The sequence below is a fragment of the Cherax quadricarinatus genome, chromosome 91 (assembly GCF_038502225.1).
Source record: "Cherax quadricarinatus isolate ZL_2023a chromosome 91, ASM3850222v1, whole genome shotgun sequence".
In the NCBI taxonomy this organism is placed as follows: domain Eukaryota; kingdom Metazoa; phylum Arthropoda; class Malacostraca; order Decapoda; family Parastacidae; genus Cherax; species Cherax quadricarinatus.
In genome coordinates, this window is record NC_091382.1 from 3,124,909 (window position 1) to 3,141,792 (window position 16,884).

General features: G+C 46.0%; 1 protein-coding gene across 1 annotated transcript in view; it reads right to left on the minus strand.

The window, feature by feature from the left end:
• LOC128704906 (ras-like GTP-binding protein RhoL) overlaps positions 1-16,884 on the minus strand; it is a 62,163-nt gene that overhangs the window by 32,732 nt on the left and 12,547 nt on the right. The gene's annotated exons all lie outside the window — the stretch shown is intronic.

The following is a 16,884-nucleotide window of genomic DNA, read 5'->3' on the forward strand; positions in this document are numbered from 1 at the left end:
AACAAGGAACACTCAGTGGTGGCAGAACAAGGAACACTCAGTGGTGGCAGAACAAGGAACACTCAGTGGTGGCAGAACAAGGAACACTCAGTGGTGGCAGAACAAGGAACACTCAGTGGTGGCAGAACAAGGAACACTCAGTGGTGGCAGAACAAGGAACACTCAGTGGTGGCAGAACAAGGAACACTCAGTGGTGGCAGAACAAGGAACACTCAGTGGTGGCAGAACAAGGAACACTCAGTGGTGGCAGAACAAGGAACACTCAGTGGTGGCAGAACAAGGAACACTCAGTGGTGGCAGAACAAGGAACACTCAGTGGTGGCAGAACAAGGAACACTCAGTGGTGGCAGAACAAGGAACACTCAGTGGTGGCAGAACAAGGAACACTCAGTGGTGGCAGAACAAGGAACACTCAGTGGCGGCAGAACAAGGAACACTCAGTGGTGGCAGAACAAGGAACACTCAGTGGTGGCAGAACAAGGAACACTCAGTGGTGGCAGAACAAGGAACACTCAGTGGTGGCAGAACAAGGAACACTCAGTGGTGGCAGAACAAGGAACACTCAGTGGTGGCAGAACAAGGAACACTCAGTGGTGGCAGAACAAGGAACACTCAGTGGTGGCAGAACAAGGAACACTCAGTGGTGGCAGAACAAGGAACAACTCAGTGGTGGCAGAACAAGGAACAACTCAGTGGTGGTAGAACAAGGAACACTCAGTGGTGGCAGAACAAGGAACACTCAGTGGTGGCAGAACAAGGAACACTCAGTGGTGGCAGAACAAAGAACACTCGGTGGTGGCAGTGGTGGCAGAACAAGGAACACTCAGTGGTGGCAGAACAAGGAACACTCAGTGGTGGCAGAACAAGGAACACTCAGTGGTGGCAGAACAAGGAACACTCAGTGGTGGCAGAACAAGGAACACTCGGTGGTGGCAGAACAAGGAACACTCAGTGGTGGCAGAGAACAAGGAACACTCAGTGGTGGCAGAACAAGGAACACTCAGTGGTGGCAGAACAAGGAACACTCAGTGGTGGCAGAACAAGGAACACTCAGTGGTGGCAGAACAAGGAACACTCAGTGGTGGCAGAACAAGGAACACTCAGTGGTGGCAGAACAAGGAACACTCAGTGGTGGCAGAACAAGGAACACTCAGTGGTGGCAGAACAAGGAACACTCAGTGGTGGCAGAACAAGGAACACTCAGTGGTGGCAGAACAAGGAACACTCAGTGGTGGCAGAACAAGGAACACTCAGTGGTGGCAGAACAAGGAACACTCAGTGGTGGCAGAACAAGGAACACTCAGTGGTGGCAGAACAAGGAACACTCAGTGGTGGCAGAACAAGGAGAACAAGGAACACTCAGTGGTGGCAGAACAAGGAACACTCAGTGGTGGCAGAACAAGGAACACTCAGTGGTGGCAGAACAAGGAACACTCAGTGGTGGCAGAACAAGGAACACTCAGTGGTGGCAGAACAAGGAACACTCAGTGGTGGCAGAACAAGGAACACTCAGTGGTGGCAGAACAAGGAACACTCAGTGGTGGCAGTGGTGGCAGAACAAGGAACACTCAGTGGTGGCAGAACAAGGAACACTCAGTGGTGGCAGAACAAGGAACACTCAGTGGTGGCAGAACAAGGAACACTCAGTGGTGGCAGAACAAGGAACACTCAGTGGTGGCAGAACAAGGAACACTCAGTGGTGGCAGAACAAGGAACACTCGGTGGTGGCAGAACAAGGAACACTCAGTGGTGGCAGAACAAGGAACACTCAGTGGTGGCAGAACAAGGAACACTCAGTGGTGGCAGTCAGTGGTGGCAGAAGGAACACTCAGTGGTGGCAGAACAAGGAACACTCAGTGGTGGCAGAACAAGGAACACTCAGTGGTGGCAGAACAAGGAACACTCAGTGGTGGCAGAACAAGGAACACTCAGTGGTGGCAGAACAAGGAACACTCAGTGGTGGCAGAACAAGGAACACTCAGTGGTGGCAGAACAAGGAACACTCAGTGGTGGCAGAACAAGAACAAGGAACAACTCAGTGGTGGCAGAACAAGGAACAACTCAGTGGTGGCAGAACAAGAAACACTCAGTGGTGGCAGAACAAGGAACACTCAGTGGTGGCAGAACAAGGAACACTCAGTGGTGGCAGAACAAGGAACACTCAGAACAAGGAACACTGTGGTGGCAGAACAAGGAACACTCAGTGGTGGCAGAACAAGGAACACTCAGTGGTGGCAGAACAAGGAACACTCAGTGGTGGCAGAACAAGGAACACTCAGTGGTGGCAGAACAAGGAACACTCAGTGGTGGCAGAACAAGGAACACTCAGTGGTGGCAGAACAAGGAACACTCAGTGGTGGCAGAACAAGGAACACTCAGTGGTGGCAGAACAAGGAACACTCAGTGGTGGCAGAACAAGGAACACTCAGTGGTGGCAGAACAAGGAACACTCAGTGGTGGCAGAACAAGGAACACACAGGGTGGCAGAACAAGGAACACTGGTGGCAGAACAAGGAACACTGTGGTGTCAGAACAAGGAACACTCAGTGGTGGCAGAACAAGGAACACTCAGTGGTGGCAGAACAAGGAACACTCAGTGGTGGCAGAACAAGGAACACTCAGTGGTGGCAGAACAAGGAACACTCAGTGGTGGCAGAACAAGGAACACTCAGTGGTGGCAGAACAAGGAACACTCAGTGGTGGCAGAACAAGGAACACTCAGTGGTGGCAGAACAAGGAACACTCAGTGGTGGCAGAACAAGGAACACTCAGTGGTGGCAGAACAAGGAACACTCAGTGGTGGCAGAACAAGGAACACTCAGTGGTGGCAGAACAAGGAACACACAGTGGTGGCAGAACAAGGAACACACAGTGGTGGCAGAACAAGGAACACTCAGTGGTGGCAGAACAAGGAACACTCAGTGGTGGCAGAACAAGGAACACTCAGTGGTGGCAGAACAAGGAACACTCAGTGGTGGCAGAACAAGTGAGAACACTCAGTGGTGGCAGAACAAGGAACACTCAGTGGTGGCAGAACAAGGAACACTCAGTGGTGGCAGAACAAGGAACACTCAGTGGTGGCAGAACAAGGAACACTCAGTGGTGGCAGAACAAGGAACACTCAGTGGTGGCAGAACAAGGAACACTCAGTGGTGGCAGAACAAGGAACACTCAGTGGTGGCAGAACAAGGAACACTCAGTGGTGGCAGAACAAGGAACACTCAGTGGTGGCAGAACAAGGAACACTCAGTGGTGGCAGAACAAGGAACACTCAGTGGTGGCAGAACAAGGAACACTCAGTGGTGGCAGAACAAGGAACACTCAGTGGTGGCAGAACAAGGAACACTCAGTGGTGGCAGAACAAGGAACACTCAGTGGTGGCAGAACAAGGAACACTCAGTGGTGGCAGAACAAGGAACACTCAGTGGTGGCAGAACAAGGAACACTCAGTGGTGGCAGAACAAGGAACACTCAGTGGTGGCAGAACAAGGAACACTCAGTGGTGGCAGAACAAGGAACACTCAGTGGTGGCAGAACAAGGAACACTCAGTGGTGGCAGAACAAGGAACACTCAGTGGTGGCAGAACAAGGAACACTCAGTGGTGGCAGAACAAGGAACACTGGTGGCAGAACAAGGAACACTCAGTGGTGGCAGTGGTGGCAGAACAAGGAACACTCAGTGGTGTCAGAACAAGGAACACAGTGGTGGCAGAACAAGGAACACTCAGTGGTGGCAGAACAAGGAACACACAGTGGTGGCAGAACAAGGAACACTCAGTGGTGGCAGAACAAGGAACACTCAGTGGTGGCAGAACAAGGAACACTCAGTGGTGGCAGAACAAGGAACACTCAGTGGTGGCAGAACAAGGAACACTCAGTGGTGGCAGAACAAGGAACACTCAGTGGTGGCAGAACAAGGAACACTCAGTGGTGGCAGAACAAGGAACACAGTGGTGGCAGAACAAGGAACACTCCATGGTGGCAGAACAAGGAACACAGTGGTGGCAGAACAAGGAACACACAGTGGTGGCAGAACAAGGAACACACAGTGGTGGCAGAACAAGGAACACACAGTGGTGGCAGAACAAGGAACACACAGTGGTGGCAGAACAAGGAACACTCAGTGGTGGCAGAACAAGGAACACTCAGTGGTGGCAGAACAAGGAACACTCAGTGGTGGCAGAACAAGGAACACTCAGTGGTGGCAGAACAAGGAACACTCAGTGGTGGCAGAACAAGGAACACTCAGTGGTGGCAGAACAAGGAACACACAGTGGTGGCAGAACAAGGAACACTCAGTGGTGGCAGAACAAGGAACACACAGTGGTGGCAGAACAAGGAACACTCAGTGGTGGCAGAACAAGGAACACACAGTGGTGGCAGAACAAGGAACACAGTGGTGGCAGAACAAGGAACACTCCATGGTGGCAGAACAAGGAACACAGTGGTGGCAGAACAAGGAACACACAGTGGTGGCAGAACAAGGAACACACAGTGGTGGCAGAACAAGGAACACTCAGTGGTGGCAGAACAAGGAACACTCAGTGGTGGCAGAACAAGGAACACACAGTGGTGGCAGAACAAGGAACACTCAGTGGTGGCAGAACAAGGAACACAGTGGTGGCAGAACAAGGAACACACAGTGGTGGCAGAACAAGGAACACTCAGTGGTGGCAGAACAAGGAACACTCAGTGGTGGCAGAACAAGGAACACACAGTGGTGGCAGAACAAGGAACACACAGTGGTGGCAGAACAAGGAACACACAGTGGTGGCAGAACAAGGAACACACAGTGGTGGCAGAACAACTGTGCAACACTAAAGCTTTTATCAGACAACGTTTCGCTCATGAATAAACTTACCTGACAGCTTTAGCTATCCATGCTGCGCGATATAGACTGTTTCCTGGTCTTCTCTCCTCGGTTGTCAGCGCTGTATAGTCCTTGTGGCTTAGCGCTTCTTTTTGATTATAATAATAATAATCTCCTCGGTTGTGACCTGACAATGGTCTAGGACGGAGCGAAACGTTGTCAGATGTTCCTCTTCTAATTATTATAATTATGGGGAAGAGCTAAACCCGTAGGATTATACAGCGCGTGGGGGTGTATGGAAGGTATTCAGGCTCAATTCAGGGAACCGGAGCACAGATCCAACTCCCTAGATCAAGAGCCCCTCACCAGCGTCAAGGAACCTCCCTAGAAGAATTCCTCTTCTAAGTTTTGATTATTTGTGAATCGTTTCAGCCACGGTATTGTATAATTTATTCACCTTTAGTTTAAACTCTTTCAGGGATGTAAATATTCTGGTAGTGAACGAGTGATGTGACGTTTTAATTACCCTCGTGTAATTGACTGGTTTTAGACCTCATTTCTCGGCTATTGTTTGGAACTTCTTGTTACTGGTCATAGACCGGGCCACGGGGGCCCTGACCCCCGAAAACCTCTCCATGTACACCTCTTGCATTTCTTTTACCACAGCAGCCACCACATACAGTGATGTAGACCCCTGTGTTTGTATCTGTGTGTGGTGGTGGTCTTCCTAAGCAGGTCCTTGACTCGTGAAATCGTAATGACACGATTACAAACAAATCATACCATGGGCGGTGCTAGAACCCGCGATCAGAGAGCCAGTAAACTCCAGACCGACTCGCTAGCCACTGGGCCAGCTGGCTACAAGATTCGTCCAACTACGTATATTTAATGTACTTGGACGAATTGTGTTGTAGCTAGCTGGCCCAGTGGCTAGAGCACCTGTCTGAAGTTTTGTGACCCTCTGATCGCGGGTTCCATCCCCGCATGGTCACGTCAGGTCCTTGACGGTGGTAGAAGAGTAGGTCGCCACACTCATCTTTCAACTTGTTAGTGCACTCGCCAGTTTATTAGTTAAGTGCCCGCATGGTAACAGTCTTCAATAATAAAGATCAGTTGCAGAAATTCTTTTCGATTCTCTGCAACTATTGTCTACCTGCCTCAACATTTCTGTCTTTCTGTGGAGCTATGTTGAGTTAGTATGAGGAGGATTTACTGTACCTAGTTCCTGAAGTCATTGTTACAGTGAGCTGGGAACTTGGGGCGAATGAATACACATTCGACTTCGAACACTGACGAGTTACAGTGTGACTTGTCATCATAAGCTTCTCTCTCCTATGTCCGGGTTATGTGTGTATTGTTCCAGTCACGGTAATGTACCTTTTTGCTCTAATACACGTTGGATACAAGAGGATTCCTCTTGAACGAGGACCAAGTTGGGCATCCTTCAAGTTCTCGAGCCTAACCCAGTTAAAACTTGGCCCTGATGTCATATTGGAAACAAAGATCGAAAAGTGAATTGAGGAACTTACGAAATTCCCTCTCTAAGAAAGCCAAGATCCAGCTGTCTGCTATTTTCCACAATATACTAGAAATAGGACATCACCCGTTCCTTGAGGTTGTGGTGCACAAAACCTGTGACGTCCTAGTTATCAATGTTCCTAGCAAGACACACAGCAAGTGGTGCACAAAACCTGTGAGGTCCTAGTTATCAAGGTTCCTAGCAAGACACACAGCAAGTGGTGGACAAAACCTGTGACGTCCTAGTTATCAAGGTTCCTAGCAAGACACACAGCAAGTGGTGGACAAAACCTGTGACGTCCTAGTTATCAAGGTTCCTAGCAAGACACACAGCAAGTGGTGGACAAAACCTGTGAGGTCCTAGTTATCAAGGTTCCTAGCAAGACACACAGCAAGTGGTGGACAAAACCTGTGACGTCCTAGTTATCAAGGTTCCTAGCAAGACACACAGCAAGTGGTGGACAAAACCTGTGACGTCCTAGTTATCAAGGTTCCTAGCAAGACACACAGCAAGTGGTGGACAAAACCTGTGAGGTCCTAGTTATCAAGGTTCCTAGCAAGACACACAGCAAGTGGTGGACAAAACCTGTGACGTCCTAGTTATCAAGGTTCCTAGCAAGACACACAGCAAGTGGTGGACAAAACCTGTGACGTCCTAGTTATCAAGGTTCCTAGCAAGACACACAGCAAGTGGTGGACAAAACCTGTGAGGTCCTAGTTATCAAGGTTCCTAGCAAGACACACAGCAAGTGGTGCACAAAACCTGTGACGTCCTAGTTATCAATGTTCCTAGCAAGACACACAGCAAGTGGTGCACAAAACCTGTGAGGTCCTAGTTATCAATGTTCCTAGCAAGACACACAGCAAGTGGTGCACAAAACCTGTGAGGTCCTAGTTATCAAGGTTCCTAGCAAGACACACAGCAAGTGGTGCACAAAACCTGTGACGTCCTAGTTATCAAGGTTCCTAGCAAGACACACAGCAAGTGGTGCACAAAACCTGTGACGTCCTAGTTATCAAGGTTCCTAGCAAGACGCATCAAATCTGAGTTCATCTGAGAGGAAAAACATGAAATATAATGAGGTATAAGTTTGGAGAATGATCAGAGACTTGGAAAACTTAGAGATGGCATCTTTGAACGTTGTTTCCGCTCTCTTGCTAAGCCCTAAAGAATATTTTTTTTTTAGCAATATGTTTCTCACCGTTTGTTATTTTTATGATAATTTAATCCCCACCCCCCAAGTTGCAGTTTATGATAAATATTGTCATGATGCTGTGAACCAATTAGAGATGGTGATGTGTGTTTTTAGACAGTCTTTACACAGAGAGTTTACACACACACACACACACACACACAAAGCATTAAATAACACAGCTTCATATGGTCTTATTTCCTGTCTCTCATAACCTCTCTCCCTCCCACTATCTTCCATCATGGTATATCACTTCTCCATCACTCCCTCCCGCCACCGTCCATCATGGTATGTCAGGTATGAGGTTGATCATCAAGGTTAATAACTGCACCTGACATTTACACGTCGTGAGACAGACTAATCCAATATTTTTGGTATGGAATAAGTCTAATGCTGAGAATGAACATTTCTCTGCCAGGTCTGTCAAGTTCACATGAGTATATGTAACAATTTGTAAACAGGCGAAATTATTTATTAATATTACCTCTAATTCCACAGCAGGATTCAAACCTGCAAACTGGGCATCAAAGTACGTAGTTCTTTGATGCAGAGTGTGTAGGTTCGAATCCCTCTGTAGACTGAAAGATACTGTTGAGTGTGTGTGTGTGTACTCACCTATTTATAGTTGTAGGGGTCGATTCATAGCTCCTAGCCCCACCTCTTCGGTGGCCGCTACTAGGCCCACTCCTTGCTCCTTGAGCTTTATCATACCTCTTCTTAAAGCTATGTATGGATCCTGTCTCCACCACACCACTCTCCAGATTGTGTAGGTGTGTCCTTCACGGTACACCGGATCAACTTAAGTCGTCTTGCGCTGCTCGCCAAAGGTAGAAATCGATAATCAATTTCCATATTCATTAAATGTTGTAAGTGGATTTCTGCCCCGAGTTGACACTTCTAACTCAGCACTCACCTCTTTCATATTTAAGACATTTATAATGAGAATTTTTATTCATGCTAATGGCAATGTTGAGATCTTGCATTAATTACAAATATATATATATATTATATATATATATATATATATATTATATATATATATATATATATATATATTATATATATATATATATATATATTATATATATATATATATATATATATTATATATATATATATATATATATATATATATATATATATATATATATATATATATATATATATATATATATATAATATTTCGGGGCGAATATGTAAAACTGGTCAATTAGCAAGAACTTATTTAAAATTAAGTCCTTTCTAAAATTTTCTCTTATACGTTTAAAGATATATTTTTTTTCATTAATGTTGATGTAATTTTGCACCAAAAGGAACTTAGAAAACTTACCTAACCTTATTATAACAAGAGCAATTTATTTTAGCCTAACCCAACTAAATATATTTTAGATTTGTTTACAATAATTTAATACTAAACAAACACAGTGAAATATATTTTTTTCGTTAGGTTCAGAATGATTTTGGCGAAATTATTGCATACACAAATTTTCATTTGTCCTATATGGCAAGATGATCGTTGCTATTTAAGCCAAGATCGCAAGTTCTGCCTATTCGGCACGACATATATATATATATATATATATATATATATATATATATATATATATATATATATATATATATATATATATATATATATTTGTTCCAGACGGCCGTTCCCATAAGAAACAATGTAAATTAGATTAGTCCGTTTCCGACCCCCAAAAATACATTACAAAAGCACTTACAAAAATACTTGCATAACTGTTCGAGTTTGGAGGTGTTCGAAACTCGAGGTATATTGTTTACGAGTCTCCGGCCGTCTCCCACCCAGGCAAGGTCACCACCACGAAGAAAACAATTTCACTGCTAAAAAATGGTAGGGAGATAACTAAGGAACCGTTTCACGAAACGTTCTCCTTAATAAATGTACTGAAATGTACACAAGTATCTTTTTCCATACCTTCACACTTATTGCTTCAGTCACTGTCTTGCTAAAACAGCGTTGATATTACAGTTCAGTTCCAAACTGTAACATCCTCACTCATCCTTCAGAGTGTAGGCACTGTACTTCCCACCTCCAGCACTGTAACATTCTCACTCATCCTTCAGAGTGTAGGCACTGTACTTCCCACCTCCAGCACTGTAACATCCTCACTCATCATTCAGAGTGCAGGCACTGTACTTCCCACCTCCAGCACTGTAACATCCTCACTCATCCTTCAGAGTGTAGGCACTGTACTTCCCACCTCCAGCACTGTAACATCCTCACTCATCCTTCAGAGTGTAGGCACTGTACTTCCCACCTCCAGTACTGTAACATCCTCACTCATCCTTCAGAGTGTAGGCACTGTACTTCCCACCTCCAGCACTGTAACATCCTCACTCATCCTTCAGTGTAGGCACTGTATTTCCCACCTCCAGCACTGTAACATCCTCACCCATCCTTCAGAGTGTAGGCACTGTACTTTCCACCTCCAGCACTGTAACATCCTCACCCATCCTTCAGAGTGTAGGCACTGTACTTCCCACCTCCAGCACTGTAACATCCTCACCCATCCTTCAGAGTGCAGGCACTGTACTTCCCACCTCCAGCACTGTAACATCCTCACTAAATCCTTCAGAGTGCAGGCACTGTACTTCCCACCTCCAGCACTGTAACATCCTCACTCATCCTTCAGAGTACAGGTACTGTACTTCCCACCTCCAGCACTGTAACATTCTCACTCATCATTCAGAGTGCAGGCACTGTACTTCCCACCTCCAGCACTGTAACATCCTCACTCATCCTTCAGAGTGCAGGTACTGTACTTCCCACCTCCAGCACTGTAACATCCTCACTCATCCTTCAGAGTGCAGGCACTGTACTTCCCACCTCCAGCACTGTAACATCCTCACTCATCATTCAGAGTACAGGTACTGTACTTCCCACCTCCAGCACTGTAACATCCTCACTCATCCTTCAGAGTACAGGTACTGTACTTCCCACCTCCAGCACTGTAACATCCTCACTCATCCTTCAGAGTGCAGGTACTGTACTTCCCACCTCCAGCACTGTAACATCCTCACCCATCCTTCAGAGTGCAGGCACTGTACTTCCCACCTCCAGCACTGTAACATCCTCACTCATCCTTCAGATTGGCACTGTAGGTAACATCCTCACTCATCCTTCAGTGCAGGCACTGTACTTTCCATTTCCCCACCTCCAGCACTGTAACATCCTCACTCATCCTTCAGTGTAGGTACTGTACTTCCCACCTCCAGCACTGTAACATCCTCACTCATCCTTCAGAGTACAGGTACTGTACTTCCCACCTCCAGCACTGTAACATCCTCACTCATCCTTCAGAGTACAGGCACTGTACTTCCCACCTCCAGCACTGTAACATCCTCACTCATCCTTCAGAGTACAGCCACTGTACTTCCCACCTCCAGCACTGTAACATCCTCACTCATCCTTCAGAGTGTAGGTACTGTACTTCCCACCTCCAGCACTGTAACATCCTCACTCATCCTTCAGAGTACAGCCACTGTACTTCCCACCTCCAGCACTGTAACATCCTCACCCATCCTTCAGAGTGTAGGCACTGTACTTCCCACCTCCAGCACTGTAACATCCTCACCCATCCTTCAGAGTGCAGGCACTGTACTTCCCACCTCCAGCACTGTAACATCCTCACTAAATCCTTCAGAGTGTAGGCACTGTACTTCCCACCTCCAGCACTGTAACATCCTCACTCATCCTTCAGATTGTAGGCACTGTACTTCCCACCTCCAGCACTGTAACATCCTCACTCATCCTTCAGATTGTAGGCATTGTACTTCCCACCTCCAGCACTGTAACATCCTCACTCATCCTTCAGAGTGTAGGTACTGTACTTCCCACCTCCAGCCCTGTAACATCCTCACTCATCCTTCAGATTGTAGGCACTGTACTTCCCACCTCCAGCCCTGTAACATCCTCACTCATCCTTCAGAGTACAGGCACTGTACTTCCCACCTCCAGCACTGTAACATCCTCACTCATCCTTCAGAGTACAGGCACTGTACTTCCCACCTCCAGCCCTGTAACATCCTCACCCATCCTTCAGAGTGCAGGCACTGTACTTCCCACCTCCAGCACTGTAACATTCTCACTCATCCTTCAGAGTACAGGTACTGTACTTCCCACCTCCAGCACTGTAACATCCTCACTCATCCTTCAGAGTACAGGCACTGTACTTCCCACCTCCAGCCCTGTAACATCCTCACCCATCCTTCAGAGTGTAGGTACTGTACTTCCCACCTCCAGCACTGTAACATCCTCACTCATCCTTCAGAGTACAGCCACTGTACTTCCCACCTCCAGCACTGTAACATCCTCACTCATCCTTCAGAGTACAGCCACTGTACTTCCCACCTCCAGCACTGTAACATCCTCACTCATCCTTCAGAGTACAGCCACTGTACTTCCCACCTCCAGCACTGTAACATCCTCACTCATCCTTCAGAGTGCAGGCACTGTACTTCCCACCTCCAGCACTGTAACATCCTCACTCATCCTTCAGAGTACAGGTACTGTACTTCCCACCTCCAGCACTGTAACATCCTCACTCATCCTTCAGAGTGCAGGCACTGTACTTCCCACCTCCAGCACTGTAACATCCTCACTCATCCTTCAGAGTGCAGGCACTGTACTTCCCACCTCCAGCACTGTAACATTCTCACTCATCCTTCAGAGTACAGGTACTGTACTTCCCACCTCCAGCCCTGTAACATCCTCACTCATCCTTCAGAGTACAGGTACTGTACTTCCCACCTCCAGCACTGTAACATTCTCACTCATCCTTCAGAGTACAGGTACTGTACTTCCCACCTCCAGCACTGTAACATTCTCACTCATCCTTCAGAGTATAGGTACTGTACTTCCCACCTCCAGCACTGTAACATCCTCACTCATCCTTCAGAGTACAGGTACTGTACTTCCCACCTCCAGCACTGTAACATCCTCACTCATCCTTCAGATTGTAGGCACTGTACTTCCCACCTCCAGCACTGTAACATCCTCACTCATCCTTCAGTGTAGGTACTGTACTTCCCACCTCCAGCACTGTAACATCCTCACTCATCCTTCAGTGCAGGCACTGTACTTCCCACCTCCAGCACTGTAACATCCTCACTCATCCTTCAGATTGTAGGCACTGTACTTCCCACCTCCAGCACTGTAACATCCTCACTCATCCTTCAGTGTAGGTACTGTACTTCCCACCTCCAGCACTGTAACATCCTCACTCATCCTTCAGTGCAGGCACTGTATTTCCCACCTCCAGCACTGTAACATCCTCACTCATCCTTCAGTGTAGGTACTGTACTTCCCACCTCCAGCACTGTAACATTCTCACTCATCCTTCAGAGTGCAGGCACTGTACTTCCCACCTCCAGCACTGTAACATCCTCACTCATCCTTCAGAGTGTAGGCACTGTACTTCCCACCTCCAGCACTGTAACATTCTCACTCATCCTTCAGAGTGCAGGCACTGTACTTCCCACCTCCAGCACTGTAACATCCTCACTCATCCTTCAGAGTGTAGGCACTGTACTTCCCACCTCCAGCACTGTAACGTCCTCACTCATCCTTCAGTGTAGGCACTGTACTTCCCACCTCCAGCACTGTAACATTCTCACTCATCCTTCAGAGTGCAGGCACTGTACTTCCCACCTCCAGCACTGTAACATCCTCACTCATCCTTCAGAGTGTAGGCACTGTACTTCCCACCTCCAGCACTGTAACATCCTCACTCATCCTTCAGTGTAGGCACTGTACTTCCCACCTCCAGCACTGTAACATCCTCACTCATCCTTCAGTGTAGGCACTGTACTTCCCACCTCCAGCACTGTAACATTCTCACTCATCCTTCAGAGTGCAGGCACTGTACTTCCCACCTCCAGCACTGTAACATCCTCACTCATCCTTCAGAGTGCAGGCACTGTACTTCCCACCTCCAGCACTGTAACATTCTCACTCATCCTTCAGAGTACAGGTACTGTACTTCCCACCTCCAGCACTGTAACATTCTCACTCATCCTTCAGAGTGCAGGCACTGTACTTCCCACCTCCAGCACTGTAACATCCTCACTCATCCTTCAGAGTGCAGGCACTGTACTTCCCACCTCCAGCACTGTAACATTCTCACTCATCCTTCAGAGTACAGGTACTGTACTTCCCACCTCCAGCACTGTAACATTCTCACTCATCCTTCAGAGTGCAGGCACTGTACTTCCCACCTCCAGCACTGTAACATCCTCACTCATCCTTCAGAGTGCAGGCACTGTACTTCCCACCTCCAGCACTGTAACATTCTCACTCATCCTTCAGTGTAGGCACTGTACTTCCCACCTCCAGCACTGTAACATCCTCACTCATCCTTCAGAGTACAGGTACTGTACTTCCCACCTCCAGCACTGTAACATCCTCACTCATCCTTCAGAGTACAGGCACTGTACTTCCCACCTCCAGCATTGTAACATCCTCACCCATCCTTCAGAGTACAGGTAAGGTACTTTCCACCTCCAGGACTCAAGTCCGGCTAACCAGTATCCCTGAATTCTTTCATTATTACGGGGAGCGCTAAACCCGCAAAAGATTATTCAGCGCCTGTGGGGGGATATGGAAGGTACTCAGATTTAATTCAGGGAACTGGAGCACAGATCCAGTTCCCTAGATCAAGAGCCCCTCACCAGCATCAAGGAGCTTCCCCTGAAGGTTGAGTTGTTTCAGATGTTACCATGCTTACACTCCAACAGCACGTGAGATAGAGAGAAAACACTTGCCTAGCTTGCTCACCCAAGCCTGCTGCATGTCCAAGTACCTAGCCCTCAAAACCTCCTTTACCCCCTCTCTACAATCATTCCTCGGACGATCCCTACCCCTCCATCCAGATTTATACACCCTCCAGGTCATCCAATTTTGTTCCATCGTCTCTAAACTAAAACACCTGAATAACCCCTCGTTATCCCTCTAGATAACACTAGCAACGCCGCATCTAATCTCCAGACACCGGATACTCAGGATAATATTCATACAACACATTGCCCTCAAACACATCGTTACTACCTCCAGCCTCTTCCTACAATCAAAAGAACTCATACACTCAGGATGGTGTTCCGTGGCCTGGTAGACAACGCTCTCGCCTCAGTGTCCGTAGTTCGATCCTTGGCAAGGGTGGAAACACTGAACGTGTTGTCTTACACCTGCTGTCACTGTTCACCTACCAGTAAGTAGGTACCTGGTGTTAGTCACCTTACACCTACTGTCAGTACTTACAAAATCATTATTAGATACATTTCGATTTATGCTTGAAAAATATTGAAAGACTTAATAGACTATCTATAATATCATTGTAATGGGTCTTGTCATATATAATAATTTAAATGAATATAATCATTGTTGTTTAAATTATATTGGGAGATTATGCATATTAAAATAATGATTTGATCATTATTATTTATGGGAGAGAGGGGGAATATATTATTTTATTCATTATGGTGTCTCGTGGCTGGGTTGGTAGCGCATTTAACTCACATATTGAGGCACCTGCTGTCCATGTTCACCTGGCAATAAGTAGGTACCTGGGTGTTAGTCATTTTACACCTGCTGTCCCTGTTCACCTATTAGTAAAATAGGTACCTTGGTGTTAGTGGACTGGTGTGGGTCGCATCGTGGGACAAAACTGACCTAATTTACCCGAAATGCTCTGTATAACAAGCGGCTTTCTATATAGTAGTATATATACACGTAGACCCGCATCACCGGATACTTTCCTGACAAACAAAGCACCACCGGCAGTATATATTATGTAACTTACAGCATATGCTAACAAAGTTATGGCATATATACAGTGCCTCGCAGCATATATTATAAAAGTCTGGCATATATTAAAGAACTTGTCACACGTGTTGTATCTTACTTGAGAACATTGGCATCTCTAATATTTCCTGTTTTATTAAGCTATCAGTAATTACCTGCATTATACCTATTATTTAATAGTTGACATTACCTATTTTTAGTCTGTTTTACCTATTTCTAACGACCTATGTGTAGTTACCTATTTTTAATTGGTCTTCAGAGCCCAGTTTTCTGATTATCATACAAATTCTTAAGTTTCCCATCGAGTTCAGCTCAAACTATTTTAAATTTCCGAAAATTATCTAAATTGATTTTTTTTCACCGGTATCTCTTCTACACTGCTTTTTGAGCCTTTTTAGGCTGTGTTTTTTTTTTTTTAAATTGAGTGATAGCTCAAGTGACATGAAGGAGTTTAGACACGATCCTTCGTCCGCCTAGATCCTGAAACGGTGAAAAACCTACGTTCTTCACGAAGGATGGAAGACGATTCCTTCTTTAACATTAACGAAGAATGAATGGATTTTGATTCCAGGAGTTGGAGCAATCTTCCCGTTCTTTGGAGTGCACCTAATTACCTCCTGTTCTCCAGGCGCTGTTGATCCCTACTGAATTATCACTTTCCTGTATAATACGTGTAATAATAATACTGTAGGATCTCAATTTCTAAGTATTTCTGTATTTTTAACTACAGAGATTGTTAATATCCACTTGAGACAAGAGTTCAGTATAATTCTGCACACAGGATGTATACACTGAGGTGTATGTTTCTCAGTGTATATAGACTGATTGCACCAAAGTGGTTGGGCCACTTACCTTTTATATCCTACCTCACTCCCCCCTCCCACCCTTTTCCAATATTGCTATCCTTACTCATCCTTCTTCCTTACCCATCTTGCCAAAGACTCTGGTCATAAGAATCGATATACACTGAGAAATATACACCTAGGTATTAAAACATTCTTGCCTAGTGAAGTGCAGGTGACAAGCTGTCTTAATGACCCTCGTGTAGTAGACAGACTTGTTAACATTCAGTCTTAATGACCCTCGTGTAGTAGACAGACTTGTTAACATTCAGTCTTAATGACCCTCGTGTAGTAGACAGACTTGTTAACATTCAGTCTTAATAACCCTCGTGTAGTAGACAGACTTGTTAACATTCAGTCTTAATGACCCTCGTGTAGTAGACTTGATGACATGTAGCCTTAATAACCCTCGTGTAGTATACTTGATGACATGTAGCCTTAATAACCCTCGTGTAGTAGACTTGATGACATTCACTCTTAATAACCAGACTTGTTAACATTCAGTCTTAATAACCCTCGTGTAGTAGACTTGTTAACATTCACTCTTAATAACCCTCGTGTAGTAGACTTGTTAACATTCAGTCTTAATAACCATCGTGTAGTAGACAGACTTGTTAACATTCAGTCTTAATGACCCTCGTGTAGTAGACTTGTTAACATTCAGTCTTAATAACCCTCGTGTAGTAGACAGACTTG